This window comes from Sycon ciliatum, chromosome 10 (assembly GCF_964019385.1).
Source record: "Sycon ciliatum chromosome 10, ocSycCili1.1, whole genome shotgun sequence".
Classification (NCBI taxonomy): Eukaryota; Metazoa; Porifera; class Calcarea; order Leucosolenida; family Sycettidae; genus Sycon; species Sycon ciliatum.
In genome coordinates, this window is record NC_088652.1 from 5,869,052 (window position 1) to 5,880,118 (window position 11,067).

Genomic DNA, 11,067 nt, shown 5'->3' on the forward strand with positions numbered 1-11,067 from the left:
CTAAATTCACAAAAAAATTCAATGTAAACGAATTCTTTTTCTGCTTGTACAAGATCGGTTTGGTATCTTTGAATATCTTTGACTACGTTAATGAGACCAAACGGAAAAAAAATCATCAGTATACATGTAACTAGAGCGACCATCACTATTCTGAACAAAAGGGGTAGCATCAGAATATTCATACACCCTTACAACAATATCAGAACCAGTACAAGCTTTGAAGTTACGGAAGAATGCATGGTTACTTTCTGGTTGTGAATTTATCTCATTTTTTTGTCACCTGATATCGTTGAATGTTATAATTTTTTCAGCCCTCAGTGCTCGTGCTACATAGGTCTAAAGTACTTCTTGCATTGTGCGTATATATATTGAGTTTTGATTTTATTTTGATGCGGCAGTAATCTTCTTGAAGAGATGGCCACGAAAACGTCCAAGAAACAAGTTTTGCTAAATGTGTTTGTACTGAGTGCGCAGCTAACTCTATTTATTGCGTTAATTACATCTCCACGTATGCTTACACTTGTAGGGAGGAAAAGGGACCAAGACACTTCATGTAACCCTATATTCCAACCGAGTCAATAATTACATTAGTCAGCCTAAACGTATTTATAGAGAAAATAACCCCATGATTTAATTGTTCAATGGAGCATCTTTTGCGAACATCAGACCAAAGGAATTGGCATGCTTACGTTCATTGCCGTGATGATACAAACATTCCGGTCACTGGGCTTGGATGATTAATGCAGTCCTCTTTCATCTCCCTCTAGTAACAGAATTGACCTTTTTTAGTAATACGTTTCTGATTTTGGTTATGTACCTCTTACCTTTTGGCAATGTTCCAATGTAGACCTCTGGAGAGACGCTGCTGTGTATTCCGATCGTAGTGTTGTAAAATGCTTGGACTCGGTACAACGTGTTGGAACTTAGGTTTCCGAAAACTCTGGATACATTTGTGTCACAGACTGAAGTCGTGAAATTTGTGCTGTTTTTCCCGTACGCAAAGCAGAATCCAGTTATCCACTCCCGAAGTATGTGTGGCTGCAATATCCTTGCCGAGATCTCAGTTGCCGTAGAGTTGAGAGTTATATTGGAAGGCGCTACATGGGAAAGAACAAAACGTGTAACTTTGGACCGGTCAATGTACCAAGCAAAGCGTTTCAACTGGAAGTATAGACTGTAGTATCTTCCACCACTGGTGTCGTTCACGCTTTTCAAATTCATGCTGCGATGAAATGTTTCACTACTGTTGTCATTAATTTTACAAGTTTGGGTTTCGAGGATATAAACCAGTATCCAGAGTTACGGAGTATCCATAGGTACTGTTTTCTGATGATCGAGAGTAAAACACTTTTTTGAATCCTCTTATTACTGCTTGATTGCGGAATATTCTAGAGGTTAGAGGACTGCCGACTGTGTTCAAAAGAAGTTTGGAGGGCATGACGAAATGTGTGGAGTTTTATGTCCTAAACAGAATTCATGAAATTCAACAGCATTGGAGTTTGGAATCAGCAGGCAACCGGTTTGAACAGAAAGATGATGAACGAACACACGAGCGTGTGGTAACGAGCAGGAACACATTTTTCCCGTCTCCAATAGTTCGGTGAGGTTATTTTGGTTCAGCAAACCTATAACAAACATCAGGCCAAGAAGTCTAGAACATATTCTATCCCAAAACCCCTCTCTCTTATCATCAACCATTCTCTATCACCCGAGGTTTATCCTGTTGAGAGTAATCATGCAGTGGTTGTGCTCACATTAAGAACAAGTCAAGCAGGTAGGAACATGGTAACTATCGCCCTAAATCTCTGCTGGACACGAACTCCACGATCCTTGAGCATATAGTAAATATAGAATCGGCTGTACCATCATATTGCACCACTGCTCAATTATTCCAACAAAGCAGAATCCAGATATCCATGCCCGAAGTATCTGTGGCTGCACTAAACGTGCGAAGATCTCAGTTTCGGTGGAGTCGCCAGCTATGTTGGAAGGTGATACATGTCAGAAAACATAGCATGGACCATTTGAACTGCCAATGTAACGGGAAAAAATTCTGTTGAACCTCTATATTGTTCACTTTGATATTACGTAATTATCGGTCGGAAAGTAAGCCAAACGGCTTGGCAATACAGGTCAAAACCCTCACTGGGGAAATCGAGAAAGTGGAATTAGAAACTGGAATCAAGATACATGAAGTTTGAAGATGGAGATGAATTAATGTTAGGAACCAATGAGAATTTCCTTGTCAAACGTAACGAAAGTGAACATTACTATAATTTGATTTCTTTGTCCGTCACCACTTTACACACGTACCATATCGCTTCAGCTGATTCTGGTTATATATTATGTTTACTTATCTGAACTGTGTTTAAGTCATTTTGGTGGCGCAAATCTCCTTTTATCTTTGTTCCGGGTATGATGGATAAATACACGGTGACCACTATAGAGGTAATATGGTTGTAGTGGTCGCTGTAAACGTCAGGGGCCGAGTTACATATTGGATTGGCTACTTATAAAGTGCATTACCCTTACGAAATTCCATTTATTGCCAATTGCCCATAGTATAATTTTTGAATTGTTTTCTTCTTTACACAGTGAATGCATTCGATACTATAGTGTTGTAGGTCCGGGAAAGAGCGAAGTGTTGAAAGTCAGGGATGTATTTCTTAAACCAGTATTACTAACGCTACACCGACAACTACACGTTAGTGAAGTTCAAGCTAGTATACCTTACCATTTGGTGTATATCTCTGACAGTAGAAACTTAGCTTCATTGTGCAAGATTCGATTCCGAAACCCTCTTCTTCAGGTGAAAAGTAACCACATTTTCGCTGTCCACTAACTCCTGTTATTGAATTTTTCCAGGGAATTGTACTCGGTGTGGATGGAACAGGCAACACCCATGTCCAATTTTTAGATGGTCGTTGTAGAGCAACCCACACATTGCAAGTATTGGTTTCGCAGCCATAAGAGGCATTTCTGCAGTTATCGCTTGAGGAACTGTTGCATTGACCATTTCGTGGTCCAAGCACTGACCTTGCGCACTCTGTATGGTTTATGCTCTGGAGATTGGCCAGAATGCTGCCTCTCCCTGCGCACTCGGTGGTGGCCTCATCAAATGTCTTAGGTGTTGAAATGTAAAGTAACTCCATGAGTCCAAGAGATTTGCTCATGGAGCACACGTACCAGTTATCTTCACAAAAACATAGATTGCATTCCGACACAGCCATAATGAAACATTTGACATATACATGTATAGGAACATTAGAGCTACCTGAAAAAGATTGCTCAATACACAAAATTCCACGCAGTTCAAAAGCAACAGGCAGGAAAACTTGAGGAATGGGGTTGTTCAACTCTGAATTGAAGTCTCAAATAATAATTTGGGCGGTTACCATCAAAGATTTCCATTTTCAACTGACGTTTGTTTGTTTGCAAGTTTGGCTGGTGTGAATCGACTATTATTGCGCGAGTATTTTTCTCGGCTAACATTTTGGGCTGAGTGTTTGAAATCTATCGAAGCAGAGATTTTTTTAAGCTAAAGTGGCACAGGGAGTGTAAGACGGTGAAAAAGAAAATAGGAATTGATTGTTGACGGTAAGTGATTTAGAACTCAGACTCTGACATTTCAACGCCCGGATAATTTGAAGGCGAATATCTTTGTTGTGTTGGATTGGGATTTGACAATTAGACTGTATCTGTAGGAGAGTTGGTGCAGTGGGGCTGTGTCATTATTTTAACGTGCACATTTATGTGAAAACTCCGCTCCATGGTGGTAAATAAAAACTGTCGAATCTGTCGTGCAAGCAAAGGTCAGAGACTGAAAGGTGGATCATAGTTTCTCCCCTGCATGTCTTCCGTATTATCTCTAATATAAGCACGGTCCTTTATTTTTTCAATGTACCTCCGCCCCGTGCTATTAATGGAGACGTTCTTTTATTGGAGACTGTTCTTTTATTATTTCAACCTCATTTTTAAGAGGCATGTTGCCATGGCCAAATTCATGTCAGACACCCATTTCTGTTTTTTCGCCGGTACAGATAATGAATTTACACAGTGTCCTTATAATGGAGACTGAGCACTTTATTTTTTAAATGCCGCCCCAAGGTGTTCTATCTTTGGAGACGTGCTATTATTGGAGACTGTGCATATATTCGAGATAATAAGTTATGTTCGAAACGATAATTATATAAAAACAACGAACCGTAATCCCACTATTCAAGAAATTACGCAATTCTCATCCATTTGAGTCATCCAGCATAAAACGGAGCATATAGTTTTCTGTACGCGTTCCTGAACCAGCAGGAACGGGAACAATTACTTTGATCCTTGAACCACCAGTGCAATGGCATGGACAAGTCCATTAGCAAAACAGCACCAAACTTGCATAGGCGCTTTGTTAGCAAAAGAAAACCAAACATTCACAGGAGCTTAGTTGGGCACAACTCAAGAGAGGGATTTGTTTTTATCCACTAGCTCTTAGAGATTGTTACTCTCTGACTCTCTGAGACAGTGCAACTATTCCCCAGTGGGGTATAATCGCGGGAGTCTGGTTCTCGCTTGCTTATCTAGGGAAGTATCACTCGGATAGATAATGGTTACAGCATCACTGCGCACACATGCATACAAAATGCCCATGGTTCGAAATCGAACCATGGACTCCAAAGGGTTAAAGATAAAAAGATCAACAACAACAACAACAAAAACTGCTTTCGCACCGCAAACACTGAGGCGTCACGTTATGAGACAATTGCGTATTCAATTATCACAAAGAAACATCCTGGGCGTGACTGTTACACCACTCATAACGGTGTAGTAGTAGTACACAAAGGCACACTAAAATGAAAACCTTGGCAAATTAATTCCGTTGCGACTCAGAGTTTCATGGCTGACCCAATCATTAGACAACGATAATGGAATAGGAGACAGCGCTGGTATATCTAAGTGGAGAGAGGTGTGATAATACGATAGCGAGAGGAGTAATCGCGTGAATGTATACAGGGAAAGGCTATTTCAGAGGCAGATGCAGTAGGCGCAGGTCTAGCACTAACACGTACGCGCTTAATCTCGCTCACACACCACACACACACATACTAACACGCACACACATAGTAACACCCACACGCATACACACATACACGCACACACTAATACACACACAATCATACACCCACCCACACCACCCCTAGTAGTATTAGTAGAATTTATTATTTTACTAGGGAAATCCCAACAGGCGTTGCCTTTTTACTGGGAACCCTAGGAATGACTTGGTGCTTGTGACAAATGCAGAAAGGGGCTTAGCTTGACGACATCCAGGTGGAAGCATGTTCCACTTGTCTGCTGTCAAAAATGAAATAGCATTCAGGCCTTAACGGAGCGTAGCTCTGGGTAGGTTCAGAGCGGCTGAAGCTTGACCGCGGGTAGCAGCATTTGTGCTGCATGATGCAGTGCGGAGGGGTAAATGTCGTGCTTAAAAGAGGACTGGTGCAACGAGATAGACACCTAAAAACAAACGCAAACAGCTTCAAGTTTACACGGCGAGAGAAAGTATACAGGTTATATTTGGTGAGAATGAAATCGATAGAAGTATACTGATCATGGCCAAACACTCACCTTAGGCACTTATTACTGGTTGACTCAAGTTTGTCTCGGAGTTTAGCAGACAACCGGTGAACACAACATGTGCTGGCATAGTCCAAGGTACTCTGGACAATTGTCAGGTAAAACATGCGGCGGCCGGTCATAGAGACATCGCGGCGCCCGCGGCGGAATGAGGCAACCTTGCACTGTGCCTTGGCGCACACACGCTCAATCTGCTTCTCGATGCTGAGCGACGAGTCCAATAGGAAGCCAAGGTACAGAACATGGCTGGACTCGGGGATTACGGTGCATTTGCAGGTGATGCTTGGGATCACATCCAGTTGCGCAGCAGGTCGTCTGAGCAGCAGTAGCTAAGACGTTTTGGGATTTCCGCACCAGTCCCCGCTTGCTGAGGAAGTCCTCCAGATTCAAGAGATCTGAATGCAGCATTTTGAGCACAGTAGAAGCCTTGCGACCAATGACGTAGAGCGCGATGTCGTCCGCAAACAGGAGAGCAGGGCAATGTTGAAATTTCTGAGGGGTACGACGGATATAAATGCAGAAAAGTAAGGAGTCTAACACAGAGCTTCGTGGTACACCACGTTTGCAGGGCTCTGTACTGCCTCGGGCATCCCCGACAACGACCTGCTGGGTTCTCCCAGTAAGGTAGTCTGCGAACCAACGCAATGCCACACCTCCGACGCCAACTGAAGCCAGTTCCTGCACGAGCTTGCTATGCTGAACGTGGTCAAAGGCCTTGCTCATGTCCACAAACAAGGCTCCACACAGCTGCTTCTTGTCCAAGGCCTACTGCCAATCGTTTGTTGCATACGCCAAAAGGTCTTCACAGCTGTGATTGCGTCTGTAAGCAAACTGCTCCTCCGGTAGTGCACCGAGTTCCGGATGATTGTCGAAGAATGCTACAAGTTGTCGGTGTACCACCTTTTCAAGAACTTTGGATATCACTGGCAAAAGTGACACTGGTCGGTAGTTGGAGCCAATTGTTGCGTCGCCAGCTTTGTAGAGTGGGCACACGTGTGCATGCTTAAAACTACTTGGAACTTGGCCTGTATGCAGAGACTTATTGATGATTGCGGTGAGTGGACCAGCGATGTCTGTGCGGCATCATTTGAGGAAACATGGTGGTATTTCATCGGAACATTGTGCTTTGTGGCTGTTCAATGACTTAAAGACATCTTCAACATACTCTACTGTGACTGGCGTAAACTCGTCGAGGGTGGGAATGTCGACTGGTGGGCTGGGTAGAACACGTTCAGACGGTCTGGAAGGATAACAAACTACGGTTGCAAATGTGGCTGTCAGGTCGGATATAGTCGCCTTAGGTAAGGACTAAGGATTTAACTTTTTCTCGTCCTGCAAGCTTGTCCAGGATTAGCCACTGGGCTCTGGGTTTGCGTTTGCGGGTGTTGAAGGCCTTAACGCAGTATTCTGTTTTGAGTTTCTTATTCAAGAGGGTTCCTTCGCGCCGTGTTGCCCGGTACTGCTGGAGGAGGGGGCTATCGGCTGGGTTCCTTCATAATTTCCTGTGCAAGTTTATTCGAAGCTGAAGAAGCTTTTTCAAGTGTGGCGTAACCCATGGTTGCCGACGAGGCCTGCCAAGTCCAGACACCTTGGGCTGAGTGATGAGGGATTTTATTTCCAGAACATTTCTCAAACAATTGGAAAAGTGCTTCACTTGACCGTCCAGACTGGTGGGCAACTCCCAAGTTCTGAAACTTGCACTGATTTCCTGGCCACATTGGTCGAAATCCATAGAATAGGGTGCAGGCTTCCGAATCAGTCTGTGCGTCTGCGCAGGAATGGGCTCAAGGTCTTGAAAGGCACATTGGACAATGATGAGATTCTGATCACTAACACCGTTCATTGAGACTTCGTCCGCTTTGACTACAGGGGAGCCGTCAGTAACCAGCGCAAGATCTAGGCAAGTGCGTGCTTAACGAGTGGGTTCAGTGATAACATTTTGAGGTGATGTTCCGCACAGACACGCTGTAGACGCGATATCCTGGAGTCGTTGGCTGGAGAACATCAGTAATGAAGTCGCCTAGGATTAATGCGTTCGGAGTTTGAAGGGCTTAGTCAAGTTCAGAGCTCAACTTGTCTCAGAAAACCACTGTGGCTTACGGTGGGCGATACAAGGTGGACACACTAATGTCTGTTGCACGTGGCTTGGTGGCAATACGGAAACGGACTGTTAATATCTCTACAGTGGATCCTGTAGATCGTTGGACTACGGTTCCAGCAAAGTGAGAATGAACATAAATGCAGACACCGCCACCATGTATAGTGCGAGCCAGCAAGCCAAGCAGTTCTACCCTCACTTCTATTCTTTTTAGGCAGCGCTTCGGACCTGTTGTGTGCCCTAGGAAAATTCTACGCTAACCTCCTTGAACAGGGCTGTTCTGAGTACAAACGAAATGTCCTGGCTTGCCGCTTGATCCGCAATCTTCGGGCCATTGACATGTTGAGCGTCCAAAACCTTGTTTGCTTGCTGGAACGCTCCGTCTGTAAAGATGCTCAATGTCAGCACTTGGTCACATGCGGATCCAGCGGCAATGGCAAGCCAGGAATTTCGTTTGTAATCAGAAAAGTCCTGTCCACGGAAGTATTAGTTAGCGTAGAAATCTTCTAGGGCACTCGACAGCTCCAGTGCGCTGACTGAAGAGGAATCAAGAGCAGCACCGAGTACTGCTCTCTTTACAGTTCATGTAAGTATCGAAAAGTGGTGAATATAATTGGTGAATATGAGGTAAGTGGTGAATATAAGCGGTGAATATTCAGCAATATTCACCACTTATGAAGATGGCCAATAGGGGCAAGAACGACATTAGTGGAAGAACATAGAAAGGGTGAAGAGAGAGGGTGCGATAGTGAGAGAGAGAGAAAGAGTGAGAGCGAGAGAGAGAGTGAGAGCGAGAGAGAGAGAGAGAGAGAGAGAGAGAGAGAGAGAGAGAGAGAGAGAGAGAGAGAGAGAGAGAGAGAGAAAGAGAGAGAGGGAAAGCACAACGGTGCCAAACCGGGTACAGGTGGCACCATGTTTACACACAACTCGTGGAACTGATTCATAGAATTTGGACAGGTAACACTTGTGCTCGTGTCTGCATTTCGATACCAACTACGACTTTTGTCTATGTTTACCGTGTCTGCTTCTAGTGTTTCCATTTTCTCAGCATAGTGGACTGCGTCCAAGTAGCCCCGGACCGTGATGATGGGGGACGACGGCCCATTGGACAGACCGTGGAGTGTTCTTTTGCTCGAGCTTTCATATGCTCTGGATAGTTTTGTGCTTTCTTCCATTCTCTCATGCCTTGTCTCGGTCGCATGGTTGTTGTATTTCTGCTTAAAGGGTGTTTTCGAAAAGCCGAGGTGCCCGTGTCGCCGCTCTGTTCCTGTGTGCTGTACTGTTGCCTTGTACACGATGCATCGTCTTTGGAGGTCCCCGTCCAGTGAGCCGGTGCTTTTTTTCGGCAGCTACATCGTTTGTCAGGGACGTTATTGTCCTGTGTTTGTCTCTTCCTTTGAACATGGATATTATATTATGGATATTATGGTACGAAAGATGCTGCAACATCGGTTGAGTTAAGTGAAGAAATTGTCTGCACTGAACGTAGGAGCTCCTGCTTTCTGCCGACTGACTAGACACTTGACCGACTCACAACTGCGTCTGGAGCACACTAGAAAACCATCGTGCTCTATACCCGGCTAACAATTCGGCGTTCCTGGATGCAGACAAAATGGTCAATATCAACACATGATCGGAGCTGGTCTAGAATTGTAGACACGAAAACAAGTTTTACTTATCTAAAAAATTCACCATCAGTCACATTATTGGTTTTTCAACATGGCGCCATCTGTACCAGGTTTGGCGTCACGGTGCTTTCTCTCTCCCTCTTCACGCCTGATACAGTATGTCATTGCGTTACTGTCGCAATCGCCCTCGATTACTCAGTGGCACTGCCCTGTTATTCCCTCTATTCTCATATTTATTCGTTAACTGTCATAAATAATTCAACTGCACTTTCCCATAGACACATCAACATTTCACACATACAGACTTTATTCCACACTAGCACAAAATAGCTAGACCTGCTCGTCGAGGATTCGATTGTAAATGCTGCTATCTGATGATTGCTGAAATGCGTGAAATGTACAGTTACATCTGCACAGCCTTTCGCCTCTGTCGTGCGTTTAGTTCTCCACCTGGAGCAGCCTAGATTGGCCTTGTTTTTACATGAATATTAGCATGAGTTAAGTGTCGAGCAGTTTTGTCTACTAAGGGTTTGCATTCATGAACATATAAGAGCGCTCTGATCTTACAAGCATCATTAGTTTAGACGCAAGTACAGTGAAGCTTTGCTTTCAGGTGCGAGTGAAATGGTGTATTAAATTGCCACCTCGTTACATTCGGGAACCTACCATTCGCTAACACCGAACATTATCCAATGCCCTATTTCTCTTTCAAATGTATTCAGGTTAATCCCCGGTCTTCGTTTTGGGGAATTGTGGTTTAAAGAGTAAATGGAATGTCTAATTTAATCAGAGGAGTGGCCCGTACCGATCCAGATCATTAGAGATATTCCTTCAGTTTAATCAATGGATATAGACCTACCTTTAGGCACATATCGTTGACAGAGGCACCTAGCTTGAAAGTTGTTTATCCAGTTCACTAAGCCCCTGTTTGGATCAAAAAAACCGTAAGTATAACTAGAGTTTTGAATCGGAAGTTTAATATACTGGGATGACCAGGGAAGTCTCGTCGTACGGGTGGACGATGCCACTTCCCATTTCCAAGCACTCCAATCTCCAGCTGTCCATGTACCAGTCAAGCCTACCCAAACAGCGGTAGTTCCAACCACTGTCAGGTTTGCACACGTCAACTGAGCCATTGTGTGCACAGTCGCTAGAGATCCGCCATATGATTGACATTCTGCTTTTGCTTCTGTCCAAGTTTTCCGTTCACATTGAAAGGTCCAATCGACTTGCCACGTGCGAGCACTGGTTAGAGGACAGGCATCCCATTTCACTACACAGAATTACAATTGATGCAGAAGCAAGCACAAGTATATGTATATGGGAGCAGTGTAAACAGAAAGAGGAGCTAAATGAAGGATGGAACAAGATTGGATGATGATGGTGGTGAGCGCAGGGGTGGAGAGGGAGGGTTCGGTTGATTGCGAACATTGTACAGATCCCGATATTATTGTTGATCCCGGGAAGTATTTAATTAATTTGTGAGAAACCCAAGGTACTGTGATGTATAAAAGTATTTTGTTTTTGTGTATGCTACTTGTGCTTGTACACTCAATGGTGGAGTCCCCAATTTGCGTAACCTAGGATTATGCTTTCAGAAGAAGCACTTTTCCGCGCTCAACATTCTCACTTTAAGAATTCCCTGCCTTACACTCTTTTATCTCCTTGAAACGGGATTTGGATCGCGTGTTATTTATTGTGGTGAATACAACAGACATC

At 44.0% G+C, this 11,067-nt stretch overlaps 1 long non-coding RNA gene across 1 annotated transcript in view; it reads right to left on the reverse strand.

Annotated features, from left to right (window-relative positions):
- LOC135825820 (uncharacterized) overlaps nt 1–10,295 on the reverse strand; it is a 58,695-nt gene extending 48,400 nt beyond the window's left edge. Inside the window, exons 1-2 of the long non-coding RNA XR_010555148.1 lie at nt 10,208–10,295; nt 2,735–3,193 (exon numbers count right to left, since the gene is read on the reverse strand). This is a non-coding gene — a long non-coding RNA (uncharacterized LOC135825820). The remainder of the gene's footprint in view (nt 1–2,734; nt 3,194–10,207) is intronic.
- Between the last annotated feature and the right edge of the window lie 772 nt (nt 10,296–11,067).